This window comes from Notamacropus eugenii, chromosome 7 (genome assembly GCF_028372415.1).
Source record: "Notamacropus eugenii isolate mMacEug1 chromosome 7, mMacEug1.pri_v2, whole genome shotgun sequence".
Taxonomy (NCBI): Eukaryota; Metazoa; Chordata; class Mammalia; order Diprotodontia; family Macropodidae; genus Notamacropus; species Notamacropus eugenii.
The window spans coordinates 122,755,938-122,768,356 of NC_092878.1; the positions used below are offsets into that span (position 1 = coordinate 122,755,938).

The 12,419-nt window shown below is 38.9% G+C and overlaps 1 protein-coding gene across 2 annotated transcripts in view; it reads right to left on the reverse strand.

Annotated features, from left to right (window-relative positions):
• SGMS2 (sphingomyelin synthase 2) overlaps positions 1–12,419 on the reverse strand; it is a 107,302-nt gene that overhangs the window by 50,192 nt on the left and 44,691 nt on the right. For both annotated transcript variants that reach the window (XM_072622531.1, XM_072622532.1), the window contains exon 2: positions 12,263–12,387. The gene's annotated coding sequence lies outside the window, so the exon portion shown is untranslated. The remainder of the gene's footprint in view (positions 1–12,262; positions 12,388–12,419) is intronic.

The following is a 12,419-nucleotide window of genomic DNA, read 5'->3' on the forward strand; positions in this document are numbered from 1 at the left end:
GGCAAAGTCACTTAATTTCTGTTGAACTTAATCCACTGAAGAAGGAAATGGCAAACCATTCCAGTTTCTTTGCCAAGGAAACCCCATGGAAAGTCGGTCCACGGGATCACAAAGAATCACAACAAATCTTCCAAGTACTATAAAAAATTTCAATCATGATTTTTTCAACCATAATTTTTCAAGAGAACACTAACGACAATTCAGAGGTTAGATTTTTTTTTTTAACCACTCTGGGTTTACTCTGTTAGTGCCTGGGGAGAGAGGCAGCTTGGTGCTGCCTAATCTCCTCAGTTATGATTTTCTACACCCTATCAACCATTTTTATTCTATCCTCCTCAGTCCAAAAGTCATCATTATTGAAAGAGAAAGTAGGACTACCTTCTTATTGCCCAACAGTTGTCCTATCTCTTCATCTTCCTTTTGTCCTCTTAGGTTTGTTGGCTTTTTCGGGAGACAGAATTTGGTCTGAGGTTTCATACTCCTGATTCTTTAAAGAGAATTAATAAGTCCTGGAAAATTCTGTATCTTAAGTCTTAGCCCAGAAATCCAAAACCCCACTCTGCCCACACAATCTTCTGTACCAGTTGTTCACTTTCTAAATTCACCTTTCCATTTTGATCTTATCAGTTCTACATTCCTTAGACAACAGTAATAAATTCACTGCCTCTAAAGCAAAGGCTCTCTGTTGTAGACCCCTTTGTTAGACTGGTAAATTCTACTCAGAAGGATGCTTGTGCATTAGTGGAAGAAAATGCTAAGTTTCAGTTAAAGATTAGTGAAAATCAAGATATTTTTTCTCCACATCCAAGTTCATAGGCCCTTCCCACCCCCTCTCCTCATTCCCTACTGACTCCAGATTAGGATTTATTGATTAGGGTTTATTGATCTGGACTTCCTAGTTTGTCCAAATGTTCTCTCTAGATTCCTTCTGGCAATGTCTTTTGTCTCCATTATGAATCACCTGAAGTGGGGAGCAATTGTCAGGATTGATCAATTGAGGAAATTCTCTCAGTCCTTGAGAAGGCAACTAAACTCTTTTTTGTTCATTCACAGTTGCTATATGGCCGATTCAGCACCCCCTCGGTGTAGGCGGTCCCTAGCAACCATGACTCATTTCTCCTTCCTCTGATTAGAAATGGGACAGCCTTTCCTGGAGGCACCTGTGAAACCTCTCATCATTCCTTGCAATATACTCATATTACAAACTGAACTAAATTCAAGCAATCCCAAGATAAACCTATGAGCTTTACCGAAAATTATCTAAAGATTCTGTAAACATTTCAGGTACCTATGATACCTATTTTCGGGAAACACTGCCTGTGGCATAGTACAAGCAAGTTAGAAAACTATTTGTTTTGTAACTAATGACATCCAAATTGAAATAATACTGGGTGAGTCATTTCTGGGGCAGGGGAAACACTTTTTGTCAGGGTTTGAAGAGACCTACTATCCCTACTAGGGTATCATTTAAGTTTAGTAACAGTAGTGTCTTTTAAAAATGAACCAAATATTTATCTGGTACTTAGCACATCTCCACAGTCTGATTTCCTTGTGCAACAAACTAAAATTCAACTAATGTATTAAATACCTCCTATATGCATCACACCATGATGGACACTACAGATAAGTCTGATAAGACCTAATCTCTGCCTATTCTCCCTTTGTCGTCTAGTAGGAGGGGATGTGATATATGTGGTAATCATTTTAATATAAAATAATGTGTATGTGTGTGTACATTCATACATAGATACTTATATACACACATGTATATATGCACATACACATGCAGAAGAGACATTAAAACCATTGCAAGTATGAAGAAGAAAGAGTTAGTTTGTAATAATAAATCCCTTGAAACAACCCTGACTGAATAATGGGAAAGTAAAAACCTCTCTTCTTACTATTCTCCCCTATGGGTGCAATAATTAATAAACAGCTACTTAATTATTTTGTTGAATTTAAATTACAGATTTTTCTTTTACTCTTTCTTTAAATTTTTTTATTAGGATGTAAAAAGTTAGCATCTCCCAAATCCCTCATTTCCCATTTAATAAAAGTCTACGTTTAACAGCTCTGTGGCAGCTAGCTGGGCTCAGAACACTTACTAGCTTTGTGGTCCTGGGCAAGTCACTTTACCATGTCCGCCTCAGTTTCCTCATTTGTCAAATGAGTTGGAGAAGGAAATAGCAAGGCACTCCAGTGTCTTCACCAAGAGGACCCCAAATGGGGTCACAAAGAGTTGGGATGTGACTGAAACAAGTGAACAACAGCCTTCAACATACATAATAATTTCCATCCCAACATCTGTCTACAAATCTACTCCCTAGATTGTTGCCCTTGATTTGATGATATCTGTAAAGACTGAGTGACTCTGCCTCATCACAGTTTTCCAGTGACTTATAAGAGTAACATTTCCTGGAGACACTTAAAAGGTAGAAATTTCATTGGAATGATATTCTTCTAGGAGCTGAATCACTGTTGTTGCTTGGCAACTTCTTTGTGTTTGGTAGGAGATACTCTAGCAGAAAGCACAGGTATATTCAGTCACATAGCAGATGATTTACTCAGCCCTATCTCCTCCCATCTACTAGACCCAGGAGTCAAATTCTCAATCTTAGTACTGTTGTTTCCCCTTGTTGACACAGAAAGCTGGAGAAGAGAAAGCAAAATAAATAAAAATAAAAACAAAAAACCAAACTATCTATCTATCTATCTATCTATCTATCTATCTATATACATACATACATATGTTCTACTGTGCATGCAATTTTAACTGGAATCTAGATAGTTTACAAATGTCTTCACACTAATTTCAGACAAAAGGGAACACAGTCTTCATTGTATATCAAGTGTTTGGTTTATAAATGGTCATGGAAACCATCTGTCATGACCATGAGAATTATTCAACTCATTAATTTTTCCACCAATGAACATATTTTACAGCAGAACTGAGTCACTAATACACGACATCATCATCAGGAGAGATTATTTTTCAGGCAACCACAGGTCTGACTCATTCAGCTGGCCCTTCTCCAAATCATTAAAGCTCCAACTGTTTGTGAAAAAGGCCTGCTTGTCTTTTTGGAAAACTCAGAATCTTCCCCATCATCCAAGGAATTCCAGCATCAGAGAAGGCCTCCAGTTCTAAAATTTGGGGTCTTGCATGTTTTGGGGGGGTACTTAAATGTTTGCTGAATGAACCAACATCATAGACAGGTGAATGGGTCAACATATCATGTTGCCCTTTGTCTCCATCTAATGCCAGTTTCAATATTCATTTTTCTATTGGACCAGTGATTTTATTGGTAGAGGGAGCTCCCAGTGAATGCCAATGCAGATTATCACCTTCACTGCTCCTCTGAGTCTTAGAAAATTACATGGAAGCACTAAAATTAAATGACATGCCCAGAATCGCACAGCCTATGTGTGTCAGAGACTAGACCAGAACCCAGACCTTCCAGACTCTTTGGCTAGCTTTCTGTCCACTGTACTAGACTGCCTCTTTTCCACACTTAATTTAATAGCTTTTATGATGAAAGGGAAGAAAAACATATTCCATGCTATTTCTTAGTACCAACAGAGTCTAAAGCCAATAACTCAGATCATTAGTTTATAGTTGAAAGATCACATCTCTTCTACCCCCAACTTTCTACAAAATTTCCTATCAGAGTGATCCTTCCTTTTTCTTAATCTCTCTGCATATAACACATAAAAATGGAGGGGAAATGGTTGAGAACTTTAAAGAAATTTTGTGATCATAGTCATATTTCTCACCAACCCAGAGAGGTCAAGCATATCTATTCTAAATGAAAACATGGAAGACACTCCAACAATCAAGAACCAATGGTTACAGCAAGATGAGAAAAACCAGCCAGGAATGACTAGTTTCTCTCACTTAGTGTTTATACAGACTGAAAGATGCATGACAAAGTTTTCTTCCTTTTTTTCCTACGACTATGTCCTAATATATTACAGTAGTCTAAGGGATTTGCTGAGCAAAATAAGGAAAACAATGAGCATAAAATCACAATACTGGAAGGGAGAATTCAGAACGCTGATCCATGCAGGGTCCATTCTTGACTTCTCTAAATCATCTCTTACCTCTTGGTGGAAAGACTGGGTACAAGACAGAGGCAGGCATGTTTCTGGTCATGGTGACACATTGCTTTGTTTGGCTTATTATACCGAGCTGTAGCAATAAGGCAAGCAGGCAATAAACAGGCAAGGAAGGAAACTTTGGAGGAGTTACAAGGTAGAGTTCTAATGGTGGGAGAACAAGGGCAAATCCAGTGGACATTTTTTAAAATGAGTTCCAATAAAATACTTTTAAAAGGACATATATATATATGAAAGGGGAATTTTAAAAATCTGGCATAGATATGTCTTGTCTTTAGGCCATAGCTATAAAAACAGGTCATTAAAAGCAATCTGACTGATGGATTGTGGCCCTTAACACTTGAGCTGGGACTAGGACAGGATTCCTAACCTGGGGTCCACAATATTGGTTTCTTTTCAAGTATTTTTGATAATTGTATATCGATATAATTAGTTTCTTTTGTTATCCCATCAGTTTTATTTTAAGCATTTAGAAACATTACTCTGAGGAAGGATTCATAGGTTTTACCAGAAGGCCAATGAGGTTGATGGCACAAAATATGTGAAGAACCCCTAGTTTGAGGGATAGGAATGACATGCAGATAGCCAGTATGCAATGCACAGCAGGAAGGGATGATGAATGATTTTTAATGATGTCTCTGGTAAATGCATATACTGCTCTCTATGATACATAAACATTTATTTCGTGATATGTATAAGTGGGCCTGTGAAGGCCCAAAGCCCCAGAAAGTGTGGGTAGGGATATGCAAAAAGCCTTGTTTCAGGAAATAATAATGAATCTTACACTAGAAAATGGTTTTCTTGCATTTCTACTGCAATTTCTGCAAAAGTAAAAACAAAATTCAGCATGTCCAAAACAGATCTGACATGGTACAGTGGATAGAATACTGATCCCAGAGGTCAAGAAGATCTGAATTCTAATCCAACCTCACACTAAATAGCTGTGTGACCCTGGGCAAGTCACTTAATCTCTGCCTGCCTCAGTTTCTTCAACTGCAAAAGGAAAATGCCAATAATCTCACCTACCTCCCAAGGTAGGTGAGGAACAATTAAGATAACATTTGTAAAGTATTTAGCAGTGTCTGGCACATAGTAGGTGCTTAATAATGATTACTCACTTTGTTCCACCAAAACCTGCTCCTCCTCCTGACTTCAATCATGCATCACTGGCATCACCATCCAGTTTCACATATTTAAAATCTTGGGTTTACCTTTACTCCCTTTCCTTAATCTCCATTGACCAGTTAGTCAATTCTATTTTCAGCAGCTATTTTGCATCTGTCCCTATGTCCCTTAGTAGAGACCCTTATTAGCAGTTGCCAGAACTTCTACAGTTTTCAGTGTGTGTGTGTGTGTGTGTGAGAGAGAGAGAGAGAGAGAGAGAGAGACAGACAGAGACAGAGACAGAGAGAGAGACAGAGACAGAGACAGAGACAGACAGAGACAGAGAGAGATGGAGAGAGACAGAGAGAGTATGAAACGGGGGGCCATTTCATTCCTCAAAACTCCTGTTCACATTCTTCCAGGACTCCTCCAGTGTGGCCCCATCTTACCTTTCCAGTCTTATCTCTTCTTTTTCATAAAAGCTTTTCACTAGCCTAATCGGTCTCTCAGCATCCTCCACCAAATCCTTGCCTTTTCCTGTCTCCACATTCAATTCATTGTTTCTCTCAATAGATTTAGAATTCCAACCCATCTCTTAAATCTCCTCCTCACTCAGTAGAAATGAAATTCAACATGCCCAAAGCACATCTGACATGGTACTGTGGATAGAATACTGATCCCAGAGGTCAAGAAGACCTTGCCACACCCTCAGATCTCCAGTGATATTCTTATGCATAATTGCATTTATATTACTGATAGGTCTTCTTTTCCATGGGAACAACATTTTATGAAAATAATCCACAAAATATCGAAAGCAACAAATTGAGAACTTCCTAGGTGGTATATAATAGAGCAAGTGCTGAACTTGAAGTCATAAAGACGAGTTCAAATACTCCCTCAGAAACTTTGTGTGACCTGTGAAAGTTGATTAACCCTCTCTCAGTCTCAGCTTCCTCATCTGCAAAGCAAGGATAGTAATAGCACCTACCCAGTAGGGTTGGTATGAGTTCAAATCTGGTCTCAGACACTTACTGTGTGATGCTGGGCAAAGTCCCTTAACCCTGTTTGCCTCAGTTTTCTCATCTGTAAAATGAGAAGGAAATGGCAAATCACTCCAGTGTCTCTGCCAAGAAAACCACAAATGGGGTCACAGAGAATGAAACAAAGCTGAGTGACTGAACAATAAAAATTCTACTGTGGATCCCATCTTTAAGGTCACATAAGTCACTGAAAGGAAGATCTGCAGAAGATCTCCTATCCCTGTTATCTGTGGCTATTGAAAAAAAAGCATTTTCATCAGTAAAACAGGCTAACTCCTCCAACACGCATGTATCAAACTCAAGCAGAATAGAAAGACAGACGAAGGCACCATATTTAATGATTTATTTCTAGTGAGTAATAAGTCAGAGAGACTTGTGCCTGACGCTGTAATAGTTGGATGTCTTGCTCTGAGGCCAAATAGAAGAGGGCAGCCCTACAGATGGTACAGAATTATAAAAGAGACCTGGCAGCAACAATACCTTCAGCAAAAAAAAATGTCTGCCTGAAAATAAGATGGTTTGGTCAGGTAGAATAAGGGAAAAATGAAGGGTAGCCCACACATCTCACTGGTATCCATATGATTTCCAGAGAAAAGCCCCAAGCACCAATGGTGGACTGTCAGGACAGGTCTATTGACCTAAGATAGGTCTCTGACCAAAATGACACAATCTGGGTTGGCTTGGGTGATTCAGAGATTCAGCTTTTGGCAAAGTACTCATATTAATGAAGTCTGTGGATTAAAATTCTTAGAAGTTATTTTTGGGTGTCCATCCTATGTCCCTAAAAGCTTCACAGGATAAATAGAGGCCCTGTCTCATCCAAACTATCTCTTCTCTGTCAACATCTTACATAGTGCCTTGTACACAAATATTCACTGAATCAGACTTCCTTTCTTTAAGGAAATCCCTTCTATATCTCAACAACTCATAATTTGTCAGTTACCTAGCATTTACTATGTGCCAGGCACTGTTGCTAAGCAGTGAAAACACAGAAAAATGCAAAAAAACCCCAAAACAACAAAACCGACTTCTACTCTCAAAGAGATCACAGTCTAATGAGGAAGACTTAAGAACTATGTACAAACAAAATATAGACAAGATAAACTGGGAATAGTCTCAGAGGGAAGACACTAAGATTAATGAGGACTGGGAAGGGCTTGTTCTAGAAGGTGGGATTTTAGCTGAGACTTAAAGAAAGCCAGGGAAGCCCTTAGATCAAAGTTGAGGAGGGAGAGAATTCCTGGGATGGGAGGGGGGAGGGCAACCAGTGCAAAAATGCCAAGAGTAGGGAGATAGAGAACCTTGTTTGAGAAAGAGCCAGAAGGTCAGTGTTGCTGGATCATAACATGTTCAGAGGGGCGTCAGGTATAAGAAAACTGGAAATAATATAAAAGGACCAGGTGAACAAGGCCTTGGTCTAAATTCTTCAATCTACAGATGAGGAAACTAAAGCCCAAAGACCATGAGTGGGCTGTCCAGGACTTACTTCTAATCTAGCTTTCTTTGCACCATACCGTGTTGGTGGTCTGTGACCCATAACACAACCCTAGGACCATATGTCTCCCCAGCCCAAAGATCCTCTCTCTGGCAATAACTCATGAGTGGGTCCAGTGAGGCAAACTATCTCTCCCTATTACAAGAACAAGCTGACCTCTGTAGAATTTCCCTTGTATGAACAGGACTATCTTGTACCAGTAGAACTATCATTTACCGATTACTGATTCCCACAATTACCATATACAATCCAGAGATCAAGCTACAGACATCAGCTCCCAGGGCTATCTTGTTACAGACACAGATGTTCAGATCCCTTAGAAGCTCACCCCCTTCCCCAGGTCATGTCAGCAGTGAATGATGCCTATGCCCAAGGTACAGAAACTGTATATTCCTTCCTACCCTTACCACTCAGCAACACAATTCACTGTACCTTTCCTATATAAGCTTTAACACTATTCCTGTTAGGTTGTGAGTTCCCCAGTGGAGCTCTGCCCACCTTTATTTGCATTATAATAAATTTTTCACCACTTGACTAGAAGGCCACTTGAGTCTGTGAATTCTTTCCAGACAACTCTGCCCTAAAACTTGGTATTTTGGGGTCTCTGTACCCTTAAACTGACTCATGAACATCCTGCATGGACTTCCTGATGCTGAAGTGCCACAATTCTTACAACCTCGCTGCCCTTGGCATCTGGTACCAAAAAAATAAGTGCCAGTCAGGAGAGGACTCAGCCCAAGCCTTGACAATGAAGCCTGGCCAAAGACAAGTATAAAACTCTTGGGCTCCAGCGGTTACCAGATGGCTCCTCTGTATTGTTTCCTCCTCTCCAACTTTGCCCCATGGAAAGTCTGGCAAAACCAAGAAAGCCAGAATCCAATCCCTAAATTTCTTTAAGACAGAGATGCTATCAAAGGGTGTTACTTCTGACTTACCAAGGAAAACAATCCCAATCATTCCAGTAGCACCACACATACACTTTCAAATTTTTCATTCTTAACACATGCCCTAAAGCCACAGACAGTCCCATAATATGACTGCATGGAAGGCAGGGCTAGCTCTGCATACCATAGCTACTTAATATATTTAACTGAAATACAGTGTCAATTCTTCCAAATAAACTCTCATTCCATATCTTCTAGGTCTCATGAATCTGTCTTTTAGGCAAAGGGCTCTCACACAGCATCTTTCATGGATTTCTTCTTTTTTAAAAAAAAATATACTGCTTACCAATTTTCTATGATTTAAACCTTATTTAAAGGAATTGCATGAAAACACTTCAATTAACAAAAAATAATTTCATTCTGTTTTATAAACAGACTTCTGGAGCTCTGGTAATATCATAAACTTTTTCAAGTTTATGGTCCACATGGACCTCAATCTGCTCATCTGCAGATGGCCTGACTGATTGGCTCTGCTCAAACCTTTTTAAGGGCCTTCAGTCTATTTGTAAAAGATCCAAGATGACTTCTGCATATGGTCCATAAAAACAGAATTAAATATGCCTAGGATTCTGTTACTCAAAATTTCTGGGAATTTGGCTAAATCACTCTTAATCTAAGGATAGAAATCAGGGAAATTAAAATGGCAGAACTCTTTCATCCCTCTCTCTCTCTCTCTCTCTCTCTCTCTCTCTGTCTGTCTGTCTCTCTGTCTCTGTCTCTGTCTCTCTCCCTCTGTTTCTCTCTGAAAAGTTACAGAATACCCACAGAGACTCAGTTTGCATCAAATACTGTAGTTAAACTTGCGTCAGGCAAAGCGGTTTTCTTGCTCCCACCATTGTGGTTAATTTTCAGTATCTGTTCTGAAACTAGTTCCTGAGATGATGGTGGGCTCTACTTGAAACGGAAGGCAGACTAAAAATAACAACGACTGTCATGTATTCAAGGTGTCCCAAAGGTTTTAGGGCATCTTTATTTCATAGCTTAAAATAACAATTTGGGACACTTTGTACGGGACTCTATACTTCCAATGCATTTTATGTCGTCACCTCATTTAATACTAACAATAACCTCATGAAGTAGGTGATAATATTATCCCAATTTGTTTAAAAGAAACATTATTATTTGGGGACACATAGATGGTACAGTGGATAGGGCACTGGGCTTGGAACCAGGAAAACTCATCTTCATGAATTCAACTCATGACACTTAACTAGCTGTGTGACCAGGGGTAAACCACTTAATCCTGTTTGTCTCAGTTTCCTCATCTGTAAAATGAGTTGGAGAAGGAAATGGCAAACCACTCCAGCATTTTCCCCAAGAAAACTCCAAAATGGGGTCATGGAGCATTGGACGTGACTAAAGAACAAATTATTATTATTTGCATTTGATAGGTAAGAAAACTTGACCCTCAGAAAGTATAAGAGACTTGCCTTTAAGGGTCTCACACACACTTAGATAAAGGGCTCAGATATAAAAGTTTGGCCTCTACATTCAGTCCTCTTTCATTTAAAAACTAAAGAGTCATTGTTGAAATCAAAATTATAACCTACCTGGCTTAGTGTTGGCTGTTAGAACAATTCACTGGTGAACTTAAAATGATGACTAATTTGTATTTATTATAAATAACAAGTATTTAATTGAATATGCTATTTTGGTGCATATTTCAAACCAAAAGGATGATTATGACTTTATTAGTACTAATAGATATAATATTAAAGTCCTATGTAGAGCTGACCTATTAAAATTTTCTACACTGATAAATTAAGGCTAGAATATAGGATAAAAAGGTATTTATTATGCAAAATGCAAGGTCACCCAAATTCCTTGTGTGATGAGGAGCCACTGCTATCTCTGGGAACACACAAAGGTTCACACTGAAGCATATTTATAGCATTAATAGCCTTTTTTTACCTTTACCTACAAGGGAATAATGCAAAAAAAACCCAAATTGGTATTTGTTAGTGGATTCTCAAATGACCCCTCTTTATAATCCCTTGTCTAGGTAAGTGCAGCTGAAACTCTGAATTAGGAAAACTGCCTACCTCAATATCCAACCCATTAACCTGCTATTTCTTGTGTGTCTGTGTGTCATAGCAGAAATATATTCTGTCACGCAATGGGGAAGAGGAGGAGGAAGACTGTTGTTCCTCAAAAGTTTCCACTCCTTTTCTTTCTTCCTGGTATGCCAAAATTATTGTGCCATCTTGACGGGAGCTTTCCAAACAAAATCTTTCTGACTGTCAATGAGACAGCCTCTCCCTTTGTGAGGCCCATCCTCTCTACCTCCCATCTCTTTTTAAGCTTTCTTCCCTCTTCATCACAGGGGTAGACTTTGCCAAGAGGGAAAGAAATAGCTTGGTTGAAGTATTTGGAAATTCTTGCCAGTATGGGTAGACACAGTCTCAAAAGCTCCTTTTCATAGTTGCTAAGAGTCATTGTTGAAATTAAAATTACAGCCTACCTGGCTTAGAGCTGACTGTTAGAACAATTCAATGGTGAACTTAAAATGATGGCTAATTTGTATTTATTATTAATAACAAGTTTTTAATTGAATACACTACTTTGGTGAGTTTTAAGTCTCCCCTGTCAACCCAGAATACTAGTTAGGCTAATGAATAACTCTTGCAAGATTTAAGGGAGCCAGCACAGGGAGAAATCATTAAAGGCTGAGAAGTAAAATTTCTTGGATTTTTTTTGAAGAATCATCCACTATTTTGATTACTATTTTTTAAAAAAAACATCAATAAGCCTCATCACCACCTGTGTAGAAAATATGTTCTCATTCACATGGCAAAGCACTTTTTCTGGATACTTCAGGAAGTCTAAAAAACCACTAAACTAACCAAGAACATGGGATAGTGGATCTGAGATGCTGTGAAAATCAATTCAGAGTGAGCATTCCTACTGCCTGGTTAAACAAAGGCAAGTGGCTCCCCCAGGCAGCACCCCCACCAGCCCTGGGGTACAGGATCACTCAAACCAGGGCACATTTTCTTAGGACAATTCAGTGCTTTGGAAACTATGAAATACAAGGTGAACGGGGGCCAATGTTTGCATATTTTTTAAATGTTTTTAGACACACTTTCCTTAAAGCCTCACTGAGTCAGTGAACAGTCTCTTCTGGCAGTAATCCAAACAGGCTAGGAAATGTGTGCAGTGAGCTGTTTCGTTTCTATGTAGTTACTAAGACAACAAGCAGAGTAAAAAACCCACTTGTATATTCCCAGAACATTTTGATGCCCATATCTCCTTTGAGAAACCTAAAGCTGGTCTGAAGACCATTAAAAATTCAGAGACAGTATGTGAGAGATAGATAAGAAGGGAGAGAGACATAAAGATATGGGGAGGAAAGGAGAGAGAGAGACAGACAGAGGGGGGGGGGAGGAAGGGAGGGAGAGATCTTAGCAAAAAAAAAAAAGATTCTTAATTAATCAAAGTCATATGTTATAGGAATGTGGGGGAAAATTTTATTTAGGTTAGTGGAGAGCCTTTCCATCTTCTCCTTACGCTAAGTTAAAACACAAAAGTTTTAGCACCAGGACACACAGAAGTACCAAACTTACTGTTTACAGAAGTTGACAAAGGCAGAGAGCCCCAAGATTCCAAGTGAAGGCTTTCTTACATTCAGTGCACCAAGGAATGGCAGGAAATTCAGAGGAGAATGAAGTAGGTCTTGAGAATTATGACTCTAAAAAGAATAAAAATAGTAATAAGTAATAT